The following is a 16867-nucleotide window of genomic DNA, read 5'->3' as shown; positions in this document are numbered from 1 at the left end:
TGCTTCTTAGCTTCCCAAAGAGCTGGAAGGAAGATGCTATGGGGCCCAAATCGTCCTTTGGAAAGAAGCCTGCGGATTGTGCCTTTCAGCTCCAGGGCAACGTAGCACACCCAGAGCAGAAGTTCTACTTCAGCCAGATCAGGGCTGGGAAGAAACTGCGTTTCACAGGCCTTTGGAAGAGATGTTCCCGGTAGGCTGTAAGAGCACTGTGCAGAGCGAGTTGTTTCTTAGCTTCCCAAAGAGCTAGAAGCAAGATGCTCTGGGTCCCAACTCGCCCTTTGGAAAGAAGCCTGCACGTTGTGCCTTTCAGCTCTAGGGCCATGTGGCCCAACCAGAGCAGAAGTTCTACTTCAGCCAGATCAGGCCTGCAAAGAAACTGCGTTTAACAGGCCTTTGGAAGAGATGTTCACGGTAGGCTGTAAGAGCACTGTGCAGAGCGAGTTGTTTCTTCGCTTCACAAAGAGGTGGAAGCAAGATTCTCTGGGCCCCAAATCTCCCTTTGGAACTGAGACTGCACGTTGTGCCTTTCAGCTCTAGGGCAATGTAGCACACCCAGAGCAGAAGTTCTACTTCAGCCAGATCAGGCCTGCAAAGAAACTGCGTTTCACAGGCCTTTGTAAGAGATGTTCCCGGTAGGCTGTAAGAGCACTGTGCAGAGCGAGTTGTTTCTCAGCTTCCAAAGAGCTGGAAGCAAGATGCCTTGGGGACCAACTCGCCCTTTGGATAGGAGACTGCACGTTGTGTCTTTCAGCTCTTGGGGTATGTAGCACACCCGGAGCAGAATTCTACTTCAGATACATCAGGACTGCAAAGAAACTGCGTTTCACAGGCCTTCGTAAGAGATGTTCCCGGTAGGCTGTAAGAGCGCTGTGCAGAGCCAGTTGTTTCTTAGCTTCCCAAAGAGCTGGAAGCAAGATGCTCTGGGTCCCACCTCGCCCTTTTTTAAGAAGCCTGCACGTTGTGCCTTTGAGCTCTAGGTCAATGTGGCACATCCAGAGCAGAAGTTCCACTTCAGCCAGATCAGGCCTGCAAAGAAACTGCGTTTCACAGGCCTTTGGAAGAGATGTTCCCGGTAGGCTGTAAGAGCACTGTGTGGAGTGAGTTGTTTCTTAGCTTCCCAAAGAGCTGGAAGCAAGATGCTGTGGGGCCCAACTCGCCCTTTGGAAAGAAGCCAGCACGTTGTGCCTTTCAGCTCTAGGGCAAAGTAGCACACCCAGAGCAGAAGACCTACTTCAGCCAGATCAGGCCTGCAAAGAAACTGCGTTTCACAGGCCTTTGTAAGTCATGTTCCCGGTAGGCTGTAAGAGCACTGTGCAGAGCGAGTTGTTTTGTAGGTTCGCAAAGAGCTGGAAGCAAGATGCTGAGGGGCCCAACTCGCCCTTTGGAAAGAACCCTGCACGTTGTCCCTTTCAGCTCTAGGGCAAAGTAGCAGACCCAGAGCAGAAGTCCTACTTCAGCCAGATCAAGCCTGCAAAGAAACTGCATTTCACAGGCCTTTGGAAGAGATGTTCCCGGTAGGCTGTAAGAGCACTGTGCAGAGCGAGTTGTTTCTTAGCTTCCCAAAGAGCTGGAAGCAAGATGCTGTGGGGCCCAACTCGCCCTTTGGAAAGAAGCCAGCACGTTGTGCCTTTCAGCTCTAGGGCAAAGTAGCACACCCAGAGCAGAAGACCTACTTCAGCCAGATCAGGCCTGCAAAGAAACTGCGTTTCACAGGCCTTTGGAAGAGATGTTCCCACTAGGCTGTAAGAGCACTGTGCAGAGCGAGTTGTTTCTTAGCTTCCCAAAGAGCTGGAAACAAGATGCTGTGGGGCCCAACTCGCCCTTTGGAAAGAAGCCTTCACGTTGTGCCTTTCAGCTCTAGGGCAAAGTAGCACACCCAGAGCAGAAGTCCCACTTCAGCCAGATCAGGCCTGCAAAGAAACTGCGTTTCACAGGCCTTTGTAAGAGATGTTCCCGGTTGGCTGCAAGAGGTCTGCAGAGCGAGTTGTTTCTTAGCTTCCCAAAGAGCTGGATGCAAGAGGCTCTGGGGCCCAACTCGCCCTTTGGAAAGAAGCCTGCACGTTGTGCCTTTCAGCTCTAGGGCCATGTGGCACACCCAGAGCAGAAGTTCTACTTCAGCCAGAACAGGCCTGGAAAGAAACTGCGTTTCACAGGCCTTTGGAAGAGATGCTCCCGGTAGGCTGTAAGAGCACTGTGCAGAGCGAGTTGTTTCTTAGCTGCCGAAAGAGCTGGAAGCTGGACCTGAGGGACTTGTCTACCCTTGTGGAAACAGGGCAGGACTTTGTGCCTTGCAGCTCTAGCGCCATGTAGGACCCGGCAGAGCAGAAGTTCTACTTCAGCCACATCAGGGCTGGGAAGAAACTGCGTTTCACAGGCCTTTGTAAGACTCGTTCCCTGTAGGCTGTAAAACACCAGTGCAGAGCAAGTTGTTTCTTAGCTGCCCAAAGAGGTGGAATCCCCACGCTGTGGGGCCTGTCTGCCCTTGAGGAGTCAAGGCAGGACTTTGAGCCTTGCAACTCTAGGCCGAAGTAGGATATGGCATAGCAGCAGTTCTACCTCAGCGAGATAAGGCCTGCAAAGAAACTGCATTTCTCAGGCCTTTGCAAGAGATGCTCCCAGTTGGCTGTAAGAGAGGTCTGCAGAGCCAGTTGCTTCTTAGCTTCCCAAAGAGCTGGAAGGAAGATGCTATGGGGCCCAAATCGTCCTTTGGAAAGAAGCCTGCGGATTGTGCCTTTCAGCTCCAGGGCAACGTAGCACACCCAGAGCAGAAGTTCTACTTCAGCCAGATCAGGCCTGCAAAGAAACTGCGTTTCACAGCCCTTTGGAAGAGATGTTCCCGGTAGGCTGTAAGAGCACTGTGCAGAGCGTGTTATTTCTTAGCTGCCGAAAGAGCTGGAATCTGGACCTGAGGGACTTGTCTACCCTTGTGGAAACAAGGCAAGACTTTGTGCCTTGCAGCTCTAGCGCCATGTAGGACCCGGCAGACCAGAAGTTCTACTTCAGCCAGATCAGGGCTGGGAAGAAACTGCGTTTCACAGGCCTTTGGAAGAGATCTTCCCGGTAGGCTGTAAGAGCACTGTGCAGAGCGAGTTGTTTCTTCGCTTCCCAAAGAGCTGGAAGCAAGATGCTCTGAGGCCCAACTCGCCCTTTGGAAAGAAGCCAGCACGTTGTGCCTTTCAGCTCTAGGGCAAAGTAGCACACCCAGAGCAGAAGACCTACTTCAGCCAGATCAGGCCTGCAAAGAAACTGCGTTTCACAGGCCTTTGTAAGTCATGTTCCCGGTAGGCTGTAAGAGCACTGTGCAGAGCGAGTTGTTTTGTAGGTTCGCAAAGAGCTGGAAGCAAGATGCTGAGGGGCCCAACTCGCCCTTTGGAAAGAACCCTGCACGTTGTCCCTTTCAGCTCTAGGGCAAAGTAGCAGACCCAGAGCAGAAGTCCTACTTCAGCCAGATCAAGCCTGCAAAGAAACTGCATTTCACAGGCCTTTGGAAGAGATGTTCCCGGTAGGCTGTAAGAGCACTGTGCAGAGCGAGTTGTTTCTTAGCTTCCCAAAGAGCTGGAAGCAAGATGCTGTGGGGCCCAACTCGCCCTTTGGAAAGAAGCCAGCACGTTGTGCCTTTCAGCTCTAGGGCAAAGTAGCACACCCAGAGCAGAAGACCTACTTCAGCCAGATCAGGCCTGCAAAGAAACTGCGTTTCACAGGCCTTTGGAAGAGATGTTCCCACTAGGCTGTAAGAGCACTGTGCAGAGCGAGTTGTTTCTTAGCTTCCCAAAGAGCTGGAAACAAGATGCTGTGGGGCCCAACTCGCCCTTTGGAAAGAAGCCTTCACGTTGTGCCTTTCAGCTCTAGGGCAAAGTAGCACACCCAGAGCAGAAGTCCCACTTCAGCCAGATCAGGCCTGCAAAGAAACTGCGTTTCACAGGCCTTTGTAAGAGATGTTCCCGGTTGGCTGTAAGAGGTCTGCAGAGCGAGTTGTTTCTTAGCTTCCCAAAGAGCTGGATGCAAGAGGCTCTGGGGCCCAACTCGCCCTTTGGAAAGAAGCCTGCACGTTGTGCCTTTCAGCTCTAGGGCCATGTGGCACACCCAGAGCAGAAGTTCTACTTCAGCCAGAACAGGCCTGGAAAGAAACTGCGTTTCACAGGCCTTTGGAAGAGATGCTCCCGGTAGGCTGTAAGAGCACTGTGCAGAGCGAGTTGTTTCTTAGCTGCCGAAAGAGCTGGAAGCTGGACCTGAGGGACTTGTCTACCCTTGTGGAAACAGGGCAGGACTTTGTGCCTTGCAGCTCTAGCGCCATGTAGGACCCGGCAGAGCAGAAGTTCTACTTCAGCCACATCAGGGCTGGGAAGAAACTGCGTTTCACAGGCCTTTGTAAGACTCGTTCCCTGTAGGCTGTAAAACACCAGTGCAGAGCAAGTTGTTTCTTAGCTGCCCAAAGAGGTGGAATCCCCACGCTGTGGGGCCTGTCTGCCCTTGAGGAGTCAAGGCAGGACTTTGAGCCTTGCAACTCTAGGCCGAAGTAGGATATGGCATAGCAGCAGTTCTACCTCAGCGAGATAAGGCCTGCAAAGAAACTGCATTTCTCAGGCCTTTGCAAGAGATGCTCCCAGTTGGCTGTAAGAGAGGTCTGCAGAGCCAGTTGCTTCTTAGCTTCCCAAAGAGCTGGAAGGAAGATGCTATGGGGCCCAAATCGTCCTTTGGAAAGAAGCCTGCGGATTGTGCCTTTCAGCTCCAGGGCAACGTAGCACACCCAGAGCAGAAGTTCTACTTCAGCCAGATCAGGGCTGGGAAGAAACTGCGTTTCACAGGCCTTTGGAAGAGATGTTCCCGGTAGGCTGTAAGAGCACTGTGCAGAGCGAGTTGTTTCTTAGCTTCCCAAAGAGCTAGAAGCAAGATGCTCTGGGTCCCAACTCGCCCTTTGGAAAGAAGCCTGCACGTTGTGCCTTTCAGCTCTAGGGCCATGTGGCCCAACCAGAGCAGAAGTTCTACTTCAGCCAGATCAGGCCTGCAAAGAAACTGCGTTTAACAGGCCTTTGGAAGAGATGTTCACGGTAGGCTGTAAGAGCACTGTGCAGAGCGAGTTGTTTCTTCGCTTCACAAAGAGGTGGAAGCAAGATTCTCTGGGCCCCAAATCTCCCTTTGGAACTGAGACTGCACGTTGTGCCTTTCAGCTCTAGGGCAATGTAGCACACCCAGAGCAGAAGTTCTACTTCAGCCAGATCAGGCCTGCAAAGAAACTGCGTTTCACAGGCCTTTGTAAGAGATGTTCCCGGTAGGCTGTAAGAGCACTGTGCAGAGCGAGTTGTTTCTCAGCTTCCAAAGAGCTGGAAGCAAGATGCCTTGGGGACCAACTCGCCCTTTGGATAGGAGACTGCACGTTGTGTCTTTCAGCTCTTGGGGTATGTAGCACACCCGGAGCAGAATTCTACTTCAGATACATCAGGACTGCAAAGAAACTGCGTTTCACAGGCCTTCGTAAGAGATGTTCCCGGTAGGCTGTAAGAGCGCTGTGCAGAGCCAGTTGTTTCTTAGCTTCCCAAAGAGCTGGAAGCAAGATGCTCTGGGTCCCACCTCGCCCTTTTTTAAGAAGCCTGCACGTTGTGCCTTTGAGCTCTAGGTCAATGTGGCACATCCAGAGCAGAAGTTCCACTTCAGCCAGATCAGGCCTGCAAAGAAACTGCGTTTCACAGGCCTTTGGAAGAGATGTTCCCGGTAGGCTGTAAGAGCACTGTGTGGAGTGAGTTGTTTCTTAGCTTCCCAAAGAGCTGGAAGCAAGATGCTGTGGGGCCCAACTCGCCCTTTGGAAAGAAGCCAGCACGTTGTGCCTTTCAGCTCTAGGGCAAAGTAGCACACCCAGAGCAGAAGACCTACTTCAGCCAGATCAGGCCTGCAAAGAAACTGCGTTTCACAGGCCTTTGTAAGTCATGTTCCCGGTAGGCTGTAAGAGCACTGTGCAGAGCGAGTTGTTTTGTAGGTTCGCAAAGAGCTGGAAGCAAGATGCTGAGGGGCCCAACTCGCCCTTTGGAAAGAACCCTGCACGTTGTCCCTTTCAGCTCTAGGGCAAAGTAGCAGACCCAGAGCAGAAGTCCTACTTCAGCCAGATCAAGCCTGCAAAGAAACTGCATTTCACAGGCCTTTGGAAGAGATGTTCCCGGTAGGCTGTAAGAGCACTGTGCAGAGCGAGTTGTTTCTTAGCTTCCCAAAGAGCTGGAAGCAAGATGCTGTGGGGCCCAACTCGCCCTTTGGAAAGAAGCCAGCACGTTGTGCCTTTCAGCTCTAGGGCAAAGTAGCACACCCAGAGCAGAAGACCTACTTCAGCCAGATCAGGCCTGCAAAGAAACTGCGTTTCACAGGCCTTTGGAAGAGATGTTCCCACTAGGCTGTAAGAGCACTGTGCAGAGCGAGTTGTTTCTTAGCTTCCCAAAGAGCTGGAAACAAGATGCTGTGGGGCCCAACTCGCCCTTTGGAAAGAAGCCTTCACGTTGTGCCTTTCAGCTCTAGGGCAAAGTAGCACACCCAGAGCAGAAGTCCCACTTCAGCCAGATCAGGCCTGCAAAGAAACTGCGTTTCACAGGCCTTTGTAAGAGATGTTCCCGGTTGGCTGCAAGAGGTCTGCAGAGCGAGTTGTTTCTTAGCTTCCCAAAGAGCTGGATGCAAGAGGCTCTGGGGCCCAACTCGCCCTTTGGAAAGAAGCCTGCACGTTGTGCCTTTCAGCTCTAGGGCCATGTGGCACACCCAGAGCAGAAGTTCTACTTCAGCCAGAACAGGCCTGGAAAGAAACTGCGTTTCACAGGCCTTTGGAAGAGATGCTCCCGGTAGGCTGTAAGAGCACTGTGCAGAGCGAGTTGTTTCTTAGCTGCCGAAAGAGCTGGAAGCTGGACCTGAGGGACTTGTCTACCCTTGTGGAAACAGGGCAGGACTTTGTGCCTTGCAGCTCTAGCGCCATGTAGGACCCGGCAGAGCAGAAGTTCTACTTCAGCCACATCAGGGCTGGGAAGAAACTGCGTTTCACAGGCCTTTGTAAGACTCGTTCCCTGTAGGCTGTAAAACACCAGTGCAGAGCAAGTTGTTTCTTAGCTGCCCAAAGAGGTGGAATCCCCACGCTGTGGGGCCTGTCTGCCCTTGAGGAGTCAAGGCAGGACTTTGAGCCTTGCAACTCTAGGCCGAAGTAGGATATGGCATAGCAGCAGTTCTACCTCAGCGAGATAAGGCCTGCAAAGAAACTGCATTTCTCAGGCCTTTGCAAGAGATGCTCCCAGTTGGCTGTAAGAGAGGTCTGCAGAGCCAGTTGCTTCTTAGCTTCCCAAAGAGCTGGAAGGAAGATGCTATGGGGCCCAAATCGTCCTTTGGAAAGAAGCCTGCGGATTGTGCCTTTCAGCTCCAGGGCAACGTAGCACACCCAGAGCAGAAGTTCTACTTCAGCCAGATCAGGCCTGCAAAGAAACTGCGTTTCACAGCCCTTTGGAAGAGATGTTCCCGGTAGGCTGTAAGAGCACTGTGCAGAGCGTGTTATTTCTTAGCTGCCGAAAGAGCTGGAATCTGGACCTGAGGGACTTGTCTACCCTTGTGGAAACAAGGCAAGACTTTGTGCCTTGCAGCTCTAGCGCCATGTAGGACCCGGCAGACCAGAAGTTCTACTTCAGCCAGATCAGGGCTGGGAAGAAACTGCGTTTCACAGGCCTTTGGAAGAGATCTTCCCGGTAGGCTGTAAGAGCACTGTGCAGAGCGAGTTGTTTCTTCGCTTCCCAAAGAGCTGGAAGCAAGATGCTCTGAGGCCCAACTCGCCCTTTGGAAAGAAGCCTGCACGTTGTGCCTTTCAGCTCTAGGACAAAGTAGCACACCCAGAGCAGAAGACCTGCTTCAGCCAGATCAGGCCTGCAAAGAAACTGCGTTTCACGGGCCTTTGGAAGAGATGTAACCACTAGGCTGTAAGAGCACTGTGCAGAGCGAGTTGTTTCTTAGCTTCCCAAAGAGCTGGAAGGAAGATGCTGTGAGGCCCAACTCGCCCTTTGGAAAGAAGCCTGCACGTTGTGCCTTTCAGCTCTAGGGCAAAGTAGCACACCCAGACAAGAAGACTTACTTCAGCCAGATCAGGCCTGCAAAGAAACTGCGTTTCACAGGCCTTTGGAAGAGATGTTCCCACTAGGCTGTAAGAGCACTGTGCAGAGCGAGTTGTTTTGTAGGTTCGCAAAGAGCTGGAAGCAAGATGCTGAGGGGCCCAACTCGCCCTTTGGAAAGAAGCCTGCACGTTGTCCCTTTCAGCTCTAGGGCAAAGTAGCAGACCCAGAGCAGAAGTCCTACTTCAGCCAGATCAAGCCTGCAAAGAAACTGCATTTCACAGGCCTTTGGAAGAGATGTTCCCGGTAGGCTGTAAGAGCACTGTGCAGAGCGAGTTGTTTCTTAGCTTCCCAAAGAGCTGGAAGCAAGATGCTGTGGGGCCCAACTCGCCCTTTGGAAAGAAGCCAGCACGTTGTGCCTTTCAGCTCTAGGGCAAAGTAGCACACCCAGAGCAGAAGACCTACTTCAGCCAGATCAGGCCTGCAAAGAAACTGCGTTTCAGAGGCCTTTGGAAGACACGCACCCGGTAGGCTGTAAGAGCACTGTGCAGAGCGAGTTGTTTCTTAGCTTCCCAAAGAGCTGGAAGCAAGATGCTGTGGGGTCCAACTCGCCCTTTGGAAAGAAGCCAGCACGTTGTGCCTTTCAGCTCTAGGGCAAAGTAGCACACCCAGAGCAGAAGTTCTACTTCAGCCTGATCAGGGCTGGGAAGAAACTGCGTTTCACAGTCCTTTGTAAGACATGTTCCCGGTAGGCTGTAAGAGCCCTATGCAGAGCGAGTTGTTTCTTAGCTGCCGAAAGAGCTGGATGTTGGACCTGAGGGACTTGTCTACCCTTGTGGAATCAAGGCAGGACTTTGCGCCTTGCAGCTCTAGCGCCATGTAGGACCCGGCAGAGCAGAAGTTCTACTTCAGCCACATCAGGGCTGGGAAGAAACTGCGTTTCACAGGCCTTTGTAAGACTCGTTCCCTGTAGGCTGTAAAACACCAGTGCAGAGCAAGTTGTTTCTTAGCGGCCTAAAGAGGTGGAAGCCCCACGCTGTGGGGCCTGTCTGCCCTTGAGGAGTCAAGGCAGGACTTTGAGCCTTGCAACTCTAGGCCGAAGTAGGATATGGCATAGCAGCAGTTCTACCTCAGTGAGATAAGGCCTGCAAAGAAACTGCATTTCTCAGGCCTTTGCAAGAGATGCTCCCAGTTGGCCGTAAGAGAGGTCTGCAGAGCGAGTTGTTTCTTAGCTGCCGAAAGAGCTGGAAGCTGGACCTGAGGGACTTGTCTACCCTTGTGGAAACAAGGCAGGACTTTGTGCCTTGCAGCTCCAGCGCCATGTAGGACCCGGCAGAGCAGAAGTTCTACTTCAGCCAGATCAGGGATGGGAAGAAACTGCGTTTCACAGGCCTTTGGAAGAGATGCTCCCGGTAGGCTGTAAGAGCACTGTGCAGAGCGAGTTGTTTCTTCGCTTCCCAAAGAGCTGGAAGCAAGATGCTCTGAGGCCCAACTCGCCCTTTGGAAAGAAGCCTGCACGTTGTGCCTTTCAGCTCTAGGGCAAAGTAGCACACCCAGAGCAGAAGTTCCACTTCAGCCAGATCAGGCCTGCAAAGAAACTGCGTTTCACGGGTCTTTGGAAGAGATGTTCCCACTAGGCTGTAAGAGCACTGTGCAGAGCGAGTTGTTTCTTAGCTTCCCAAAGAGCTGGAAGCAAGATGCTGTGGGGCCCAACTCGCCCTTTGGAAAGAAGCCTGCACGTTGTGCCTTTCAGCTCTAGGGCAAAGTAGCACACCCAGACCAGAAGACTTACTTCACCCAGATCAGGCCTGCAAAGAAACTGCGTTTCACATTCCTTTGGAAGAGATGTTCTCACTTGGTTGGAAGAGCACTGTGCAGAGCGAGTTGTTTCTTAGCTTCCCAAAGAGCTGGAAGCAAGATGCTGTGGGGCCCAACTCGCCCTTTGGAAAGAAGCCTGCACGTTGTGCCTTTCAGCTCTAGGGCAAAGTAGCACACCCTGAGCAGAAGTCCTACTTCAGCCAGATCAGGCCTGCAAAGAAACTGCGTTTCACAGGCCTTTGGAATAGATGTTCCCGGTAGGGTGTAAGAGCACTGTGCAGAGCGAGTTGTTTCTTAGCTTCCCAAAGAGCTGGAAGCAAGATGCTCTGAGGCCAAACTCGCCCTTTCGAAAGAAGCCTGCACGTTGTGCCTTTCAGCTCTAGGGAAATGTGGCACACCCAGAGCAGAAGTTCTACTTCAGCCAGATCAGGCCTGCAAAGAAACTGCGTTTCACAGGCCTTTGTATGTCATGTTCCCAGTAGGCTGTAAAAGCACTGTGCAGAGCGAGTTGTTTCTTAGCTTCCCAAAGAGCTGGAAGCAAGATGCTCTGGGTCCCAACTCGCCCTTTGGAAAGAAGCCTGCACGTTGTGCCTTTGAGCTCTAGGTCAATGTGGCACACCCAGAGCAGAAGTTCTACTTCAGCCTGATCAGGGCTCTGAAGAAACTGCGTTTCACAGTACTTTGTAAGACATGTTCCCGGTAGGCTGTAAGAGCCCTATGCAGAGCGAGTTGTTTCTTAGCTGCCGAAAGAGCTGGATGTTGGACCTGAGGGACTTGTCTACCCTTGTGGAATCAAGGCAGGACTTTGCGCCTTGCAGCTCTAGCGCCATGTAGGACCCGGCAGAGCAGAAGTTCTACTTCAGCCACATCAGGGCTGGGAATAAACTGCGTTTCACAGGCCTTTGCAAGACTCGTTCCCTGTAGGCTGTAAAACACCAGTGCAGAGCAAGTTGTTTCTTAGCGGCCTAAAGAGGTGGAAGCCCCACGCTGTGGGGCCTGTCTGCCCTTGAGGAGTCAAGGCAGGACTTTGAGCCTTGCAACTCTAGGCCGAAGTAGGATATGGCATAGCAGCAGTTCTACCTCAGCGAGATAAGGCCTGCAAAGAAACTGCATTTCTCAGGCCTTTGCAAGAGATGCTCCCAGTTGGCCGTAAGAGAGGTCTGCAGAGCCAGTTGTTTCTTAGCTTCCCAAAGAGCTGGAAGCAAGATGCTGTGGGGCCCAACTCGCCCTTTGGAAAGAAGCCTGCGGATTGTGCCTTTCAGCTCCAGGGCAACGTAGCACACCCAGAGCAGAAGTTCTACTTCAGCCAGATCAGGCCTGCAAAGAAACTGCGTTTCACAGGCCTTTGTAAGAGATGTTCCGGGTAGGCTGTAAGAGCACCATGCAGAGCGAGTTGTTTCTTAGCTTCCCAAAGAGCTGGAAGCAAGATGCTGTGGGGCCCAACTCGCCCTTTGGAAAGAAGCCAGCTCGTTGTGCCTTTCAGATCTAGGGCAATGTAGCACACCCAGAGCAGAAGTCCTTCTTCAACCAGATCAGGCCTGCAAAGAAACTGTGTTTCACAGGCCTTTGGAAGAGATGTTCCCGGTAGGCTGTAAGAGCACTGTGCAGAGCGAGTTGTTTCTTAGCTTCCCAAAGAGCTGGAAGCAGGATGCTGTGGGGCCCAACTCGCCCTTTGGAAAGAAGCCTGCACGTTGTGCCTTTCAGCTCTAGGGCAATGGAGCACACCCAGAGCAGAAGTCCTACTTCATCCAGATCAGGCCTGCAAAGAAACTGCATTTCACAGGCCTTTGGAAGAGATGTTCCCGGTAGGCTGTAAGAGCACTGTGCAGAGCGAGCTGTTTCTCAGCTTCCAAAGAGCTGGAAGCAAGATGCTTTGGGTCCCAACTCGCCCTTTGGAAAGGAGACTGCACGTTGTGCCTTTCAGCTCTAGGGCAAGGTGGCACACCCAGAGCAGAAGTTCTACTTCAGCCAGATGAGGCCTGCATAGAAACTGCGTTTCACAGGCCTTTCTGAGAGATGTTCCCGGTAGGCTGTAAGAGCACTGTGCTGAGCGAGTTGTTTCTTAGCTTCCCAAAGAGCTGGAAGCAAGATGCTTTGGGGCCCAACTCGCCCTTTGGAATGAAGACTGCGGGTTGTGCCTTTCAGCTCCAGGGCAATGTAGCACACCCAGAGCAGAAGTCCTACTTCAGCCAGATCAGGCCTGCAAAGAAACTGCGTTTCACAGGCCTTTGGAAGAGATGTTCCCGGTAGCTGTAAGAGCACTGTGCAGAGCGAGTTGTTTCTTAGCTTCCCAAAGAGCTGGAAGCAAGATGCTTTGGGGCCCAACTCGGCCTTTGGAAAGGAGACACCACGTTGTGCCTTTCAGCTCTAGGGCAATGTAGCACACCCAGAGCAGAAGTTCTACTTCAGCCAGATCAGGCCTGCATAGAAACTGCGTTTCACATGCCTTTGTAAGAGATGTTCTCCCTAGGCTGTAAGAGCACTGTCAGAGCGAGTTGTTTCTTAGCTTCCCAAAGAGCTGAAAGCAAGATGCTCTGGGGTCCAACTCGCCCTTTGGAAAGAAGACTGCGGGTTGTGCCTTTCAGCTCCAGGGCAATGAAGCACACCCAGAGCAGAAGTTCTACTTCAGCCACATCAGAGCTGGGAAGAAACTGCGTTTCACAGGCCTTTGTAAGACTAGTTCCCTGTAGGCTGTAAAACACCAGTGCAGAGCAAGTTGTTTCTTAGCTGCCCAAAGAGGTGGAATCCCCACGCTGTGGGGCCTGTCTGCCCTTGAGGAGTCAAGGCAGGACTTTGAGCCTTGCAACTCTAGGCCGATGTAGAACAGGGCATAGCAGCAGTTCTACCTCAGCGAGATAAGGCCTGCAAAGAAACTGCATTTCTCAGGCCTTTGCAAGAGATGCTCCCGGTTGGGTGTAAGAGAGGTCTGCAGAGCGAGTTGTTTCTTAGCTTCCCAAAGAGCTGGAAGCAAGAGGCTTTGGGCCCAACACGCCCTTTGGAAAGAAGCCTGCACGTTGCGCCTTTCAGCTCTAGGGCCATGTGGCACACCCAGAGTGGAAGTTCTACTTCAGCCATATCAGGCCTGCAAAGAAACTGCGTTTCACAGGCCTTTGTAAGAGATGTTCCCGGTAGGCTGTAAGAGCACTGTGCAGAGCGAGTTGTTTCTTAGCTTCCCAAAGAGCTGGAAGCAAGATGCTGTGTGGCCCAACTCTCCCTTTGGAAAGAAACCTGCACGTTGTGCCAATCAGCTCTAGGGCCATGTGGCGCACCCAGAGCAGAAGATCCACTTCAGCCAGATCAGGCCTGCAAAGGAACTGCGTTTCACAGGCCTTTGTAGGAGATGTTCCCGGTAGGCTGTAAGAGCACTGTGCAGAGCGAGTTGTTTCTTAGCTGCCGAAAGAGCTGGAATCTGGACCTGAGGGACTTGTCTACCCTTGTGGAAACAAGGCAAGACTTTGTGCCTTGCAGGTCTAGCGCCATGTAGGACCCGGCAGAGCAGAAGTTCTACTTCAGCCTGATCAGGGCTGGGAAGAAACTGCGTTTCACAGGCCTTTGGAAGAGATGTTCCCGGTAGGCTGTAAGAGCACTGTGCAGAGCGAGTTGTTTCTTCGCTTCCCAAAGAGCTGGAAGCAAGATGCTCTGAGGCCCAACTCGCCCTTTGGAAAGAAGCCTGCACGTTGTGCCTTTCAGCTCTAGGGCAATGTGGCACACCCTGAGCAGAAGTTCTACTTCAGCAAGATCAGGCCTGTAAAGAAACTGCGTTTGACAGGCCTTTGTAAGTCATGTTCCCGGTAGGCTGTAAAAGCACTGTGCAGAGCGAGTTGTTTCTTAGCTTCCCAAAGAGCTGGAAGCAAGATGCTCTGGGTCCCAACTCGCCCTTTGGAAAGAAGCCTGCACGTTGTGCCTTTCAGCTCTAGGGCCATGTGGCCCAACCAGAGCAGAAGTTCTACTTCAGCCAGATCAGGCCTGCAAAGAAACTGCGTTTAACAGGCCTTTGGAAGAGATGTTCACGGTAGGCTGTAAGAGCACTGTGCAGAGCGAGTTGTTTCTTCGCTTCACAAAGAGATGGAAGCAAGATTCTCTGGGCCCCAAATCGCCCTTTGGAACTGAGACTGCACGTTGTGCCTTTCAGCTCTAGGGCAATGTAGCACACCCAGAGCAGAAGTTCTACTTCAGCCAGATCAGGCCTGCAAAGAAACTGCGTTTCACAGGTGTTTGGAAGAGATGCTCCCGGTAGGCTGTAAGAGCACTGTGCAGAGCGAGTTGTTTCTTAGCTGCTGAAAGAGCTGGAAGCTGGACCTGAGGGACTTGTCTACCCTTGTGGAAACAAGGCAGGACTTTGTGCCTTGCAGCTCTAGCGCCATGTAGGACCCGGCAGAGCAGAAGTTCTACTTCAGCCACATCAGGGCTGGGAAGAAACTGCGTTTCACAGGCCTTTGTAAGACTCGTTCCCTGTAGGCTGTAAAACACCAGTGCAGAGCAAGTTGTTTCTTAGCTGCCCAAAGAGGTGGAATCCCCACGCTGTGGGTCCTGTCTGCCCTTGAGGAGTCAAGGCAGGACTTTGAGCCTTGCAACTCTAGGCCGAAGTAGGATATGGCATAGCAGCAGTTCCACCTCAGCGAGATAAGGCCTGCAAAGAAACTGCATTTCTCAGGCCTTTGCAAGAGATGCTCCCAGTTGGCTGTAAGAGAGGTCTGCAGAGCCAGTTGCTTCTTAGCTTCCCAAAGAGCTGGAAGGAAGATGCTGTGGGGCCCAAATCGCCCTTTTGAAAGAAGCCTGTGGATTGTGCCTTTCAGCTCCAGGGCAACGTAGCACACCCAGAGCAGAAGTTCTACTTCAGCCAGATCAGGCCTGCAAAGAAACTGCATTTCACAGGCCTTTGGAAGAGATGTTCCCGGTAGGCTGTAAGAGCACCGTGCAGAGCGAGTTGTTTCTTAGCTTCCCAAAGAGCTGGAAGCAAGATGCTGTGGGGCCAAACTCGCCCTTTGGAAAGATGCCAGCATGTTGTGCCTTTCAGCTCTAGGGCAAAGTAGCACACCCAGAGCAGAAGTCCTACTTCAGCCAGATCAGGCCTGCAAAGAAACTGCGTTTCACAGGCCTTTGGAAGACACGCACCCGGTAGGCTGTAAGAGCACTGTGCAGAGCGAGTTGTTTCTTAGCTTCCCAAAGAGCTGGAATCTGGACCTGAGGGACTTGTCTACCCTTGTGGAAACAAGGCAAGACTTTGTGCCTTGCAGGTCTAGCGCCATGTAGGACCCGGCAGAGCAGAAGTTCTACTTCAGCCAGATCAGGGCTGGGAAGAAACTGCGTTTCACAGGCCTTTGGAAGAGATGTTCCCGGTAGGCTGTAAGAGCACTGTGCAGAGCGAGTTGTTTCTTAGCTTCCCAAAGAGCTAGAAGCAAGATGCTCTGGGTCCCAACTCGCCCTTTGGAAAGAAGCCTGCACGTTGTGCCTTTCAGCTCTAGGGCCATGTGGCCCAACCAGAGCAGAAGTTCTACTTCAGCCAGATCAGGCCTGCAAAGAAACTGCGTTTAACAGGCCTTTGGAAGAGATGTTCACGGTAGGCTGTAAGAGCACTGTGCAGAGCGAGTTGTTTCTTCGCTTCACAAAGAGGTGGAAGCAAGATTCTCTGGGCCCCAAATCTCCCTTTGGAACTGAGACTGCACGTTGTGCCTTTCAGCTCTAGGGCAATGTAGCACACCCAGAGCAGAAGTTCTACTTCAGCCAGATCAGGCCTGCAAAGAAACTGCGTTTCACAGGCCTTTGTAAGAGATGTTCCCGGTAGGCTGTAAGAGCACTGTGCAGAGCGAGTTGTTTCTCAGCTTCCAAAGAGCTGGAAGCAAGATGCCTTGGGGACCAACTCGCCCTTTGGATAGGAGACTGCACGTTGTGTCTTTCAGCTCTTGGGGTATGTAACACACCCGGAGCAGAATTCTACTTCAGATACATCAGGACTGCAAAGAAACTGCGTTTCACAGGCCTTCGTAAGAGATGTTCCCGGTAGGCTGTAAGAGCGCTGTGCAGAGCGAGTTGTTTCTTAGCTTCCCAAAGAGCTGGAAGCAAGATGCTCTGGGTCCCACCTCGCCCTTTTTTAAGAAGCCTGCACGTTGTGCCTTTGAGCTCTAGGTCAATGTGGCACATCCAGAGCAGAAGTTCCACTTCAGCCAGATCAGGCCTGCAAAGAAACTGCGTTTCACAGGCCTTTGGAAGAGATGTTCCCGGTAGGCTGTAAGAGCACTGTGTGGAGTGAGTTGTTTCTTAGCTTCCCAAAGAGCTGGAAGCAAGATGCTGTGGGGCCCAACTCTCCCTTTGGAAAGAAGCCTGCACGTTGTGCCTTTCAGCTCTAGGGCCATGTGGCACACCCAGAGCAGAAGTTCTACTTCAGCCAGATCAGGCCTGCAAAGAAACTGCGTTTCACAGGCCTTTGTAAGTCATGTTCCCGGTAGGCTGTAAGAGCACTGTGCAGAGCGAGTTGTTTTGTAGGTTCGCAAAGAGCTGGAAGCAAGATGCTGAGGGGCCCAACTCGCCCTTTGGAAAGAACCCTGCACGTTGTCCCTTTCAGCTCTAGGGCAAAGTAGCAGACCCAGAGCAGAAGTCCTACTTCAGCCAGATCAAGCCTGCAAAGAAACTGCATTTCACAGGCCTTTGGAAGAGATGTTCCCGGTAGGCTGTAAGAGCACTGTGCAGAGCGAGTTGTTTCTTAGCTTCCCAAAGAGCTGGAAGCAAGATGCTGTGGGGCCCAACTCGCCCTTTGGAAAGAAGCCAGCACGTTGTGCCTTTCAGCTCTAGGGCAAAGTAGCACACCCAGAGCAGAAGACCTACTTCAGCCAGATCAGGCCTGCAAAGAAACTGCGTTTCACAGGCCTTTGTAAGTCATGTTCCCGGTAGGCTGTAAGAGCACTGTGCAGAGCGAGTTGTTTTGTAGGTTCGCAAAGAGCTGGAAGCAAGATGCTGAGGGGCCCAACTCGCCCTTTGGAAACAACCCTGCACGTTGT

The sequence above is a fragment of the Equus caballus genome, chromosome 24, assembly GCF_041296265.1.
Source record: "Equus caballus isolate H_3958 breed thoroughbred chromosome 24, TB-T2T, whole genome shotgun sequence".
Lineage (NCBI taxonomy): Eukaryota > Metazoa > Chordata > Mammalia > Perissodactyla > Equidae > Equus > Equus caballus.
This window is presented reverse-complemented; position numbering follows the sequence as displayed.